Genomic DNA, 11,953 nt, shown 5'->3' on the forward strand with positions numbered 1-11,953 from the left:
GTTTTTTATAATTTCAGAATGTCTTGTTTAATGATCGTTATCCAGCCATTTAATATAAAGTTTTTCAGGAAAGATATCTTAAAGAAGATTTTAAATTGATTTTTCTATTTTTCATTGTTTAAGATTCAGCTCAAGAAAAGCAAAGGCTGCCTTTCAGCATAGACAGGCTCCCAACATGTGCTGCCAAAATCTGTACTTGTCATTTTCTTGGTGGAAAGAGTTGTTTTAGAAATGTTTATATATTATCAAAATTAGGTTCCAAAATGAGCTGCAGTATCTATTAAAAAAGGGGGATAATATTATTTTAGGGAAACTAATTGGAAACTTGTTTTTAGCTAAAGTAGTTATTATTTCCATTATGACAAGCTGGAAGCAGAAGAAATTCACCTTTATCTTCCCGAGCCTGGTGTCTCACACTATTTATTCAAACTGAAATTAAAACCTGACAAAATCCCACTGAGGCATTTCGAACTAGTAAAAGACTATTCTTCTGAAAATGAACTTTTGTTCAACAATTTCATTACGTTGTTACAAATATATTTATTATGAAAGGGGGACACATTTGAAAGATACCTGGCCTTGCATATCTCCTTGTACTCCCCCCAAAAAAAACCCCAAACAAAAAAACCCCAAAGCTTAAGATTGTACTTTTCCCAGAAAACTGAAGCTTTAAGAGAAAGTGACCATCAATTCATAAAGAGGGTGTGCTGCAGCACAAGGAAAACTGCCATGGGGAAACAGATGCTCTGCCAGCTTTTGGCACCAGCTGGACCCTCACTAGTGAGGGCAGAGTGGCAGAATCACAGAATATTCTGAGTTGGAAGGGACCCACAAGGATCACTGAGTCCAACTCAAGTGAATGGCCCATACAGGGGATTGAACCTGTGACCTTGGCGTTATTAGCATCAAGTTTTAACCAGTTAGGCCAGCAAGGGCAGAAAATAAGAAAAAACCCTCTGTTTGCTTCATCCTGCCTTTATTCTGCCATGCCAACCCATAGCTGTGTGCCCAGGGAGAACTGGAGTGTCCTCCTTGGATCTGCACAAGAGGAAAGGGAGAATTTTGATCCTGCACATTGCATGGTTAAAACCAACACAAAATAGCAGCTGCTTGTAATATTTGCCAAGGGCTGTGCATTCAGGTGTTATCTTCAGGTGAATTTAAAGCTCTGAGTCCTGTCCCCCTGTGAAAAGTGGCCAACACAAGGCCACACATCCCGGCACTGCTGTTGGGCAAACATCACTTGCATATGGAAGCAACGGGGTGAAAAATTGTTTCTTACTCTACTAACTAAAGGCTATTAAGAGGGATAGGGCCACAGGGGTGTAGGCTGCTTTTCATATTTAGCAGAAATTTTTCCAGAAGTGTAAAATGATAATTGCATGAGGAAAGGGCAGTTAATAATTTTCCCCGTTAATTCAAACACACAAAAGTTAATTGCGGTTTGGCAGCCTGAGATATACAAATTAGGAGAGTTTAATTCTGCTAATCCTCATTTTAAGTTGCAGGGTATTGAATACAAATATGACTGTCTCACAAAGGGATGAATCCTGCCTCCAATTGGAGGAGCTTTCCCATTGACTTCAGAAGGAGCTGAGTTCAGTCCCAGGCGTCTGGGTTAGCTGAGCCCATATGAGTCCTCAGAGAGACTAACATGATTTTTTCTCTCATAATGTGGGCCAAAAATTCCTTGAAGACCCTGAAAAACTTTGGAAAACTTCCCCAGCCCCCACTATTCAATTCATTCAGCTTTCTTGGCTACTCACATGCACTGCGGATGAAGTTGAGTTTCCCGTGGTTTTCCATTTCCCACTTCATTGTCTGACTCATTAAATAGCCAATGACAAAAATCCCTAAAATTCAAGGGCTTTATCACAACCCGTGTCATTTGACATTCAACAGCCTGCAACAGTCCATCTGCTTTACCAAACTCTCCTCCTTCCCTGTATTCTGTTGCCACCACTTGTTTTTTTTTATATCTCATTTGAGAACATGTACTATTTTAGCCCCTTTGTTCTCTGAGAAACCTCAGTGAAATCAGAAGAAAGACAAGCAAACTTGCTGTCCAGATGTTGGATATTCTGCTTTGATGGAAGTGAAAATTTTGCTGTTGACTTCATGGGATGTAGGATGAGCCTACATGTGATGGTGTAGGAAGGCTGCAGTTCAGACCTCTGCCTCTGAGATAGTACATGTTTTGGGGACAACTGTTGTCTTTGAACACCTCTAAAATGACAGTAAAGCTATTTATCCATCTTTGGAAAGCATACCTGTATAGCTGAGAAGTGTAATTTAAGGTTGATGAAGTGAGAAGGATTTAATCTCTTATGGTGTAGTACATCTGGGCCAAAGCACCCTGCCATCATTTAATCTGAATTCACATCTACAAATGACATGACATAAATAGTACAAAGAATCAGTCCAATCAGAAATGTATACAGCTTGAAAATACCCATTTGGCTTGAAATATTGCAGGAAAATCAATCCAAGATCTCTATAGATCTGAATAAGAACACAAGTTACCAAATACATCTGATGTAAGTCAAACCTCCTCCTCTTGAGTTCAGCTGTCACTGACCTTTCTGATATTATTCATCAGTTTAGGAAGAAAAGCTGAACCCAGATTGTTTTCAAAACCTGTATGGTATTGCCAAACACTTCTGCCTTCCTGGTGCTGATTATTATATGCTGTTCTAATTAAACAGCTTAATTTACATCTCCCATCACGAGAGGATAGGAGTACCAGAGCAGATTTCTCTCTCTGGATCGCTTCCCTCAGTCACTGCTTGTAGCTGGGAGGCTGCAGCAGTCTCTTCTCCTTGGACCTTCCAAACTGCAGAAGCAGAAATGCTCTGTGATTCTGAGTGAAATAATTTTGATGTCACAAGAAATGTCATTAAAGCTGCTGCAGTCTTTTAATAAGCTCCTTCTTGGGAGAATGGATTTTCAGCCTCTTCGCACCAGCGCTCAGCAGAGTAACTACAGTGAAGCTTTGTGCCAGTGTCCCTGTTACAAAATCCACTTCTCAAGGGTTTATAATCACAACATGCCTATAAAAATTTACTTTAGTCTGAGGCCCAGGATACAGTTTCTCATACGAGGAGGAAATATTGCTGGCTGAACTTGGTTTAAATCAATTTTGAGTTTCAACAATCCAAAAATAATAAGGTTTGTGGGGTTTATACACTTTTTCTGTGTTTCTATAATTCAGAAAGAAATCACTTTGTAGAATAAAGTGTCATGTTTGTTTATAAAGTAGAGCAGGAGAAAAAATAACACAGATAAAACTTTAGTGGCTACTGAAAATTCTAAAAAAGTAATTTTCTCAAAGAATTTCCCTGTAGTGTCCTCACACCCAAGCCTTGCCCTGAATGAACATGATAATACATATTGCAAGAACTCAGTGGGTTGTGGAGAGCTCTTTTAAACAGCTGGATAATTTCTACATCAGATGCTGCCTTGATGAAGATTAATCTGCTCTGTTCCCATATCCAGGAGAGGAGAAGAGTCATGGATGGGCAAAGATGCAAAAGGCCACATTGCTGTGACACCCTGGCCCTGTGCTCACATGTATTTACAGGGCTGGTCACAGGACACTGATGTGCTCAGTCAAAACTTACACTCAGAGCTAAGTCCAACAGGCATTTTCCTCATTCCACGTTATGGCAGTGAGAGGGAAAGCAGAATGTGCCCTTATAAAGATTGCTAATGAAAACATCAATAACTGGGCTGCACGCAACTGAGAGTTCTCATTTATATTGGCATTGCCAAATGTCTTGCAATATTTAGCCTTTGGCTTTTATCGATACAGAATATAATGGTGCTGCTAAACTGAAATATTGGTAAGGCAAGCAAAGCCCAGCAAACACAGGGAGAAAAAAACAGACAAAAAACAAACCCTGTAAATCTAGGGTAATATTTTTAATTTCACTTCGAATTCACAATCAAATCGGTTTTATCCAGTTAAGTGTTATTCAGTCTGTCTTTGTCAGCTCTTCCCTGTTAGACAAAATATTCCACTTCTCGATATTCTACTTCTGTATCAAATTTACAGGGTCATTTTTCACATGGCAGGCTGAGATTAAGGTGATATTAAACCACTTTGGATACAACAACCAAAAGCATGCTGCAACAAAAAAATAGCTGTTTTCTTCTGCTGGTGTGTCATTAAGGATGCCCCTTCTAGATATTTTGGTGGGTTCCTGAATATCTGCATGTTTTCCAACGCCAGGGGATACTGATATGATATTGCAGGTTTGGAAATTGAGTTTGGACCAGAAACACTCAATTTTTCCCATTAGCATGAAGCAAAAGATTTAGATTTCCCATTTTCAGCATAAAGCAGCAAAATTCAGCCAGTCTTAGGGGGGTAACCCGAGGGCCCACTAACAGGCAGTACAGGGGTACCCCCAATATCTTGCATTTGCTACAGGTGAGCTTTTTTCTTACATTTTATGGAAAGGAGGAGAAGTGTTTTTAACTAGTTCAGTTAAATTATTAATTTTAAGACTAGAACTATGACTTCTTTAAAGTCAACCCATATGAGGAGAATTACCTCTTTTTGTGCGTGTTATTCCCACCTTGCAATGTATCAGGTATCTCACTGATACACAAAATGACTGAATAAATGATTTTTTAAAAAAACACCTCATGAAGGAACATGGTTATAAATGCATTTGTCCTTCCTTCAACTTCAGGCTTTTAGCATTACTGACTCAGATCCCATATGTAAAGAAATATATTGAGTATGTGCGTGGGTATAAGAGGAAGTATGTATATCTTCCACACCTGGCTGAAATCCAAAAGTGTTCCTAAATCCTAAAGAAATCCTGGTAGTGCAGTGTGGGAGTGTGTAACTGGGGGAAAGGGTGGGCTCTAATGAGGAGCAGACAGTCCTCTAATGAGCAGCAGAGAGATGCAATAATAAACTCGATGATGATGGTTTGCTCCAACCTAATGGTTGTCCAGGACTTTAAAAGCTTCATTTCTATAGCAATTCTGGAAATCCTAGAGGAGATGTTGAACATAAAACAGATGTTTGGGTAATGGAGCCTCAGCCCTCTGGTGTTGTACCAGGTTTGGTCATTTAACTAGCCCTGCATCTCAGCTCAGTCATGGCTGTAGGAAGAGGTGCTCTCTGCTGCTAAAAGCCATTAGAGGTCAGATTTTAGGGTAAATTTGGACTGAACCCGTCAGGGCTTAACTATGCAACCATGTTTTCCGCAACAGCACAACAAAAACAGACACGGGAGCAATGTCACAAAACTAATCACTTGCTATAGACCCGTGGCATGAAGCAATCAATACACCATGAAAATTCACTGTTTGACCACCATTTCCTTTCAATATTTTCTTTTTAAATGTCATGGAAAGCTAAGCAGCCTGGTTTTTCTGAGTGAGCTTTTAAAAATACATTTTTCTTCCCTAATAGGAAATTTCTCATGATCGCTCCTGTGCTTCTCTCCTTCTACAGTTTAGTTGGCAAAACAAAAGAGATATTCACCCATATCAAAGGAGTGCCGTGCAATGGTCCATTGCAAGAGAATTCAGGAAGAAAATTTAAAAAAAACAACCTGTAAGAAAGGTAACCAGATAACAGATATACTTCCAAAATGAGGAAAAGTGAGATTCTCACTGGCCTTTTTCCCAGGGCAGCCCTAAGCCAGTAGCTTTTCCCATTGTTTTACGATATTACTCCACTGCTTTTATCCTCCTTTTAGACCCTGCAGTTTCTTGGCCAGAATTGCATAAGGTCAGGGAGGTTCATAGGGTCAGCTTTTCTCTGCTCTGCGAGACTTTCAGACAGTGATTTTTTTTTTCCTTTCTCTTGCTCAAGTAGTTTTGTAATGAAACATTAACTTGGAACCCATAAGTCCAGTTACTTTCAAATAAGTTTCAGATGGGCATCAGGACTTTAAGGGGCATATTAAAAAAGAAATGGATTTTTTTCTGGGTTTGTCCAGTAGCATCTAGGACTCATAAAACTATATTAAATATCAGCTTCACTTTTTATAACATTGCAGTGATGAAGAACTAGTTCAAAATTGATTTATTGATCCTAAAAAGACAGATATATAAGGTTATTAAGTTGATACGCCAATATGTGCAAAATCTATTATTTGAGCTTGTTAACACTCATGTGCTGGTTAACAGTGGATATAAGAAGGACAAGGCAGACACCTCCCCTCTGAAACAACTGCTCACAGACAAGAATTCAGCACTATGTCTTCTGAAGGGTATCTACATCCAGGCTGGAGTCACGAGGAAACATCGGTTGATGTTTAGTCCCTTCAAAAATGAAGTTATGTATTTAGTCCATGTTGAAAATCTGGATTCCATTTTTCCAGCTTTAGTGTCTGTAGTTGTACCAGGATCTTCCATTTGTGTCTGAAACATTTGGCTCTTGTCCTACGAAGTTACTTGCAAGGAGAAGAAGTGAATGTTCACTGTGTTGAAAATCAGCCGTGAGCCAAAGAATGGATTGAAGGACTGCTGGATGTGCAGCTACGTGTATATTCAGAGAAAAGTGTTTCACTTCACAGATGTAAACAAAATCCTTTTTCAGTCAGAGAAAGCAAGGCTCTTGTGGTCCTTCATTTTGAATCCATTAGAGTTTTCAATAATTTATTCACATGTCGGGTTTCTGTCGCAGTGGGTTTGCTTTTGTCACATCACCTCAATTTTTCTAATGAGTTGCTAATGAGAGGTCAATTACTTATGGAAATTAGAAAAACATCCATTGAGGAACTGTACTGAGGTAAAGTGTGCTAGCTCATAATGTTATGATATAAATCATTACAGCATTAATGAATATTTTACTTTTTCCATGTTACAGCTTATTTCCCAACATATAAAATGGGCTTAAGATGATTTTGAAATGAACATGACTAACTGCCCTAAAAATGTCACCATATTGTATTTACGATAACTGCAGAAGAATATCTTTTTGCTTTTGTTATTAAAGGTTTGCTCATGCATTAACATCTTGCTGTGAAATCTTCAGCTGATTGGAACAGCGGTGTTAGGAAAACCAGATTTTTCATGGTGAGTCAGAGCACTGATCTGACTTCTACTGGCTCTGTTTCCAGGCACTGTTGGGGGGAAATGGGCATCCTGTAAAGCACCTGGCCAGCTGGATCATATCCAAACTGATGCTTGTAAATAATGCTCCTGACCCCAGGCATCCAGCACCAGCAGCACTGCAGGAAAACAGCCAGAGCCTGCAGCACTTCATCCTGACCCCAGCGTTGGTGAACCCTACCCATCCTTTCAGTTAGAGACCGTCAGGAACTGGTGGCAGGTAATAACTTAAAACATTTGCTTCACAATTTGCCTTCTTCCTGGGCACCTACTTTGTGCTTTTTAAAGGTCTTGAATGAATGCTATAGAAACAGAAGAAAAGAGGCAAAAAGAATTCGAGGGACCAAGAGAGATAGTGGGTTATTTGCAGTACCATGCAATTAAATTTAGAGGCCAGGGATATAATTCACTGCTGAAATTCAGCTCTGCGCTGTTGTAAGTTATTATTTCAGAGCAGAAGCTGAAATGGCCAGAGAGGGGAAAGTGTACAAGCAGAAGTATAATTGGACTTCAGTATTTCATATTGATACCCTGAGACTTCCACTACTAAGCACTGTTTCAGAGTCTGACCAGGGTAACACTGCAATGTAAGATCTCCCATATTCAGGCCATTAGATTATTCTGTTTCCCCTGCAGGCACTGTAAATCAAAAGCAACAGACACCCTGTTATGTTCTACAAGACAGTTTTGTTGGCCTTTCTTTCCAAACACATTCTGAACACACATGTTTTTTATGTGAGTCTCATTTACTTCAGCTTTTTCTTCTTGTAAAATGCAACCCTTACATCAGTCCTTTCACCTTAGGCACTCGCCTTTTGAGTTTAGGATTCTACGAGTTGGTGAAAGTAAANTGGGGGGAAGTGAAGGAAAGTAAAAAAAAAAATCAGACCTTAAAAGCAAGCAGCTATACACAGAGAAGGAATGTGGTGGGTGGTTTAAAAAAAAATTAATGCATCATCATGTGGATGTGATTTTCTCAGTTTCTAAAGAATTACAAGGTCTTTGTCCCATTGAACCAGGCTCAGTCTGGACTTAGGTGAAAACCCTGCAGTTATTTGACACTGTTGTGTTCACAGCCCATCATTTCAGTGCACAGAAATCCATTGTGTGTATTAAGGGGTAAATCAGTTGGTCCAAAGTACAGTGCTGCCACTTACTCTTAATTTCACCTTGGGTAGGACTCACATTTATGTCCCAAATTCCCCCTCCCCTCCCTTCTCCTTGGAAAGATAAACATGTGAACAACAACGAGGTATCTGACTACTAATCGAAAGCAATATAGTGCTACACAAATCAGCTTCATGGTGGAATAAAGAAAAAGTGAGAGTGGATCTAAGTACCTTCTCTTCATATCATAGGCTGTATGTTGTTTTCAGGAGCACTTCTGTCAGGCAGTGATGAAAGGCTGAGAACAAAGTGAACAAAATTTCCTTTTACTGCTTAAAAATCCTCAGCTGGTTTGCTATATCAAAATGCTGTCTCTTTAAACAAATAGCATGGTTAAAAATGCCACCTTATAATTCAACAACCAACTCCAAAAATGACAATTTAATCAATCAGAACCAACGCTCCTGAAAAAAGGGGGGGGGGGGGAGAAAAGGAAAAAAATCTTAAGTCTTTCATGCAATGCGAGTGGTTGAAACTATAAAAAGGTTCAATCACTGTAGAACAAGCCTGGAGCATCAATGTTTATTAAAGTCAGGGGAGCCATTTATTGACCTGAGAAACAGCAAAGCACCAGCAGCACTGCTGGATTGCATTTTTACAGTTACCAAATGGAAGGCGATATTTCCCTTTTCTCTTTTAATTGTGATTCCATCAAATCCAAAAAGTTAAAAGCCTCCTGATTTTTAAAGGAAAGCAAAGAGGAGGACGTTCCACTGTGTTCTTCAGTCATTCTCTCTGTTCTGACTCCTGGCGTGGGGATATATCAAATCGTTGCAAACCAAGATCAAATTTTGAAGCTCAAGTTTTGAAGCTTATCTACATGCCAGCAGAATGACAGACTGGCGTGTGTTCCCACCACCACTTTAGGTCTGGGCAAAAGACAGGGAGCTACCATTATGAAGCTGGTTCTTTCTGTAATCAAAAAGGAACTACTGTATTTATTCACACAAAGATCGCCCGCCCTGCCACGGGGACAGCCAAAAGCACTCAGAATGAATTGTCTTCTCCTAACCTGACAACAGACATTTCTTCGAAGACACATCTTGGTTGTTCTTGGAGATTTTGTAACTCTGTTTTGCTACAAGCACATTTTTTAGACACGCCTTTTCACTTTGCATAGACTGTGAACCACCTAAGGCTATTAAAAGAAAGCATCAGCAACACGAACTGTGTTTGCAGATCCACGTCACCCAAATTATAGGAGTTGGGCTTCTGCTTCATCCTTTCCGTATCGTCCCCGCCCACGGGAAGACTTGGGGTCCACCGAGGAACGCGGGGCAGGGATTTAAAACGTTGTGTGTGTGTGTGTGTCAGCTGCCACTTAACCCGGTGTCAATGCCAGAAAAGGGGACTTCAGAAGCTGAGAGGATGAGTCAGCGCAGGCTGAGCCGAGAGCTGTCGCTAACCCGTATCCTCCGTGGATTAGGTACAAAGTGGGATGAGCAGTGCGGGGCCAGCGGGCTCCACACGCCCGCATCAAAGGGTGAGGAACACTGTAACAAAGCCCCAGCCATCGGGACCCGAGCTCTTCTCGAAACGCCGCATGCATTAGCAGCTCAAAGCTTGGCGGGAGCAGGAGAGAGATAAAAACGAGTCCTCCACTTCAAAACGGCGCCTCTGCCACTTGGAGGATTTCACACCACCTCTGTAGGGAGCACAGGGTACAAAACTGCTTTCCTGATCCCACCCAGTCGTACACAGCACTTCACACTTTCCTTTCAGGTTTGCAAACAGACCTCCGGCGGCTCTACCTCTCATTTTCTTTTCCTCATTCATAGAGAAAAACACATAATATCCTTACTTAAAACACAGTGGAGGAGTTTGACACAAATTAATGACTCACCTGTCATACTTTAAGAATTTTTACATTTGCAGGGGAGGGGGAGGGAAGGCTTCAGGTATTCTGAGAGCTGTAAAAAGCTGCTTCAGAATTCAAAGACAGCTCATATCAAATCAAATGATCGCTTGGTGTAAGGTTTGAGATACCCATTTTGCACTAAAATCATAATACTATGAGAATATGAATAAGTAGGAGGTTACAGAAAAAGTAAGACGTGAGTTCCCCCTAAATTAGATCCCACTGGCGTGAAATTAGTTCACAGCTGTAACTTGTGTTGCTCCAAGAGAGATTATGCCTTAAATAATGTTAATGACAACTTTGATTTGACTTCTCTAATTACTAGAGGGAGAAGGGACCACATTTCCTAGGAAGAAAAATCTTTTATCTGCTTGTTTAATGTACAACCTTTGATGAGATGGATCTCCTTTCCCTCGAGTTATTTCCCTGAGTATTTTTGTTTTGAAAAAGAAATGGATTTCCAGGTTGAAAGTGGAGCTGCTGTGCAGAAGTCAGAGCTGCAGGAGAGGTGTCTAATTGCCATTTATAATGACCCTCCATTCTTCTCTAAACCTACGTCTCCTCCTCACCCTCGCTCTGCCTCACAAGCAGGAGTATTTACAGGGCTGGATTCTCTTCTGAGTTGCCTCCACCACCACCAGTAAATCATGAAAATATCTCCTATAATCAATGGAGTGTCTTCAGATTTACCAGACAGTATAATCTGGTCCACCAGACAGCTGATTGTTATCTATAACCTCCCCATCCAATTCAAGTGATGGGAGATGTAATCCAAAAATTTCCTTTGGACTTTTTTACTGCCAAAATAGATCAAATTCCGTGGCAGCCTTTTTACAATCTCCACTTTTCTAAATAAACATCACAGAGCCTATAGTGCCTTTACTGCAAAGCACTTCTCCCTGCCTGTATCGAGGCAGGTTGTTGGCTGATGTGCCGACACACAAGACAAACAGCGGCAGCATCTCTGTGCAAACCCGTGGTGAGGCATCAAGATACGGGGTGCAAGGGGGCTCAGGATGTGGATTTTGAGTTCTCACTCACCAGGGAGCACCAGGAATAACTCTCATGGTTAGATGGGCTGAAAACTCCTTGCACTCTCCCCCTCCCAGTCAGACACTGCATGGTGCCATAAATTATTAGACTCAGCTCCCAGAGAGCTGCTGGTATGATGCTCCTTCCCAACAAAGATATCAGGCAGCTGATATGTGCTATGGCCTCAGCCCAAACGGGCTGTAGGCAGTGCCTGTGGAGGAATTGTTGAGCTGGGATGTTCTGTGGGCAGGAAGGAGGGACGGGAACAGCTTTTGCAAAGGGCACCAAGCAAAGCCAGGCAATGCCATAGCTCAGTGGCTGCAGAAGTGCTGAGGAGCCTGCAGTAACGTATTTAGAAGGAATCATTCAAAGTACGTTCCTGGACTTTAAATGAAGTGAAACTGCTCAGAGAAGCCCTGAGTGACATTGAAGGCCGTGCAATGAAAAACAGGCCTCTGATTTGCAATGATTAACAAAAAGCAAATACATTATTAGAATGCATGGCAAATAGAAAATAATACCAAAAATGGACAGATTATGACTGTACCGTGCCATTATAATAATTAACAGCTTTTCCCTATTGGTTTGTTCACTAAGATTCAAACATACTCATTCTTTTATGAACATTTGTATTCGGAAAACGGCAAATTTCTTTCCAGCTTTCTTTTGTTGAGAAGGGTTGATAGCTGTTAATGAGAAAGGGAACAGAAGGAGCTAAACAGGATAGTTCCCACACACACAAAGACACTTTCTCACTGGGGCCTTCAATTTCAGAGCAGCCTCAACTCATTTACAGAGCCTGAGAATGAAGGTGCC

The sequence above is a fragment of the Lepidothrix coronata genome, unplaced genomic scaffold (assembly GCF_001604755.1).
Source record: "Lepidothrix coronata isolate B3197 unplaced genomic scaffold, Lepidothrix_coronata-1.0 Scaffold87, whole genome shotgun sequence".
Classification (NCBI taxonomy): Eukaryota; Metazoa; Chordata; class Aves; order Passeriformes; family Pipridae; genus Lepidothrix; species Lepidothrix coronata.